Source organism: Chenopodium quinoa, unplaced genomic scaffold (genome assembly GCF_001683475.1).
Source record: "Chenopodium quinoa cultivar QQ74 unplaced genomic scaffold, ASM168347v1, whole genome shotgun sequence".
In the NCBI taxonomy this organism is placed as follows: domain Eukaryota; kingdom Viridiplantae; phylum Streptophyta; class Magnoliopsida; order Caryophyllales; family Amaranthaceae; genus Chenopodium; species Chenopodium quinoa.
Genome location: NW_018744790.1, coordinates 2,556,254 through 2,558,145, shown reverse-complemented (window position 1 = coordinate 2,558,145; position 1,892 = coordinate 2,556,254). Strand labels below are relative to the sequence as shown.

Genomic DNA, 1,892 nt, shown 5'->3' with positions numbered 1-1,892 from the left:
TGGCATAAATTATGTTAGTTACAAAAAGAGTATTAGTAGCTGGCATAGATAATGCGGGTTACAAATAAACTAGTATTAGTAACTAGTATAACCAAGGTCAGTTACAAATAGTAGGTCAATGATAGGGTGACCAACTTTTAGTAAGGGGCATAATAAATGTCAGTTACAAATAATAAGTTAAACTTTATAGACCTTATTAATTTTAAGGGGCTTTATTAAGGCCGGTTACTAATATTAGCGCCCACCACTCACACTTCACTTGTATTTTTCTTTTTTAATTTTGAACAAAAAAAAAAATTACTTTTTTTTTTTTTGAGGAAAACGAAAAATAAAAAAGAAAATAGTTGGTACTGCACTTGCCTACTAATCTGCGCTTCTTTTGCCTACACACCTTTATTTCTTTTCTTTTTTTTTTTGGTTTTTACTTATCCCCAGTTCCCAATTTTACAAAAGGAAAACATTGAAGAACCCTAACTTCTTACTGACTTCTTCTCCCCTTACTCTCATTTAAGGACTGGCGCTACTCTCAGATCGACGTTGGCCAAACTCTGACGACGGCCGACCGGTGTTCGCCTGCTTTCCTTTAGCCTTCTCTGAGTTCTCTCTCTTTGACAAAGCAAAACTCCAGTCTTCAGGTTTAGTTTTTAATTAATCTATTTTTTTTTAATTGTTAATTGAAATTGTGATTTCATTCATTTGTGAATATATGATTCTGTGAATGTAGTGTATTTTTAATATTATAGGTGTGCGCCTTGATTCGAATTAGGAACCCTAAGTTTGGCAAAATTCTTTTAATATTTCGATTCTGGTAGTCAATAATTGGTTTTTTGGGTTTGATTGCTTATAATATTTCATTTATGTCGTTCTATTGTTGAGAGGGTGGCGAAATTACGAATGTCCGACCTTTCTATTGGTTGTATTATTGGGGAGCGGGAAGGGAAGGAATTGGATGTCCGGTCACTATTGGGGAGCAGGATGGGAGGAATTGGATGTTCGGCCTTGGGTTGGGGAAGGGAAAGGGAGTAAGTGGATATTCGAAGGTCATTATGTCTATGTTTATTTGTAAAGGAAAACTTGAATTGACTCATGACTGTCAAAGAGCTTTGTCTAATTAATACTAAATTGTTAAAGTATCAGTTTTGTAGCCTGATGAACAGAGTTTTGCAAAGGTGTATTTCTGCCACCAGACCATCAATGTTAAAATGAGATGTGATGGTTAGTTACCCGACTTGTCTCTGTATGTGTTGTATAATATTGTGTAGAATTTATTATGATTAATTTATAATTATCTTATAAGTGTATTCCATCTTATTGTCATGGAGCAGTCATGGGTTTTTGCTAGTTTATGATGTAACGAGTCGTCATTTAATAGTAATATTCTATCCATTAGAATCCCTTGGCCTATGATATGATGTTATGCTATCTATATTTTACACTATTAAAAAAAATTACATGAACGTTTAATCTTTCTCAATGTAATATATGGTCTTTAGATATATTGGCTTATGTGAAGTGGACCTGAAAATCAGAACTGAATTCGGGACTGAAAATCATAACTGAATTCGAAACTGAAAATGAGAACTGAAATATTCATAACATAATTCAGAGCTGAAAATCAGAATTATATTCATAATTGAAAATCAAAACTGAATTCAAAGCTGACTTTCAGAACTTAATTCAAAGGTTATTTTTACGTGCGATCTTGAACGTATATTTATGTCCTGTTGAGCGGGTCATTGTTGTTATCAGTTTGTGTGTTGTCATTGTTCTTAGTCTTGACTTGTGATTACTGATGTTTGAGATGATAGCTATTCTTTCCTTTTGAAGATCTGTTCCTATATTGTGATTATAGATGTTTCAGATTAGTAATTTGTGTGCTATCATGGTGTGTT

General features: G+C 33.3%; 1 long non-coding RNA gene across 1 annotated transcript; it reads left to right on the top strand.

Annotated features, from left to right (window-relative positions):
* The first annotated feature begins 312 nt into the window (after positions 1-312).
* Positions 313-1,341, top strand: LOC110703964. Its single transcript, XR_002507829.1, has 2 exons — positions 313-635; positions 1,138-1,341. It is a non-coding gene; the product is annotated as an uncharacterized LOC110703964 (long non-coding RNA).
* The last annotated feature ends 551 nt before the right edge of the window (positions 1,342-1,892 follow it).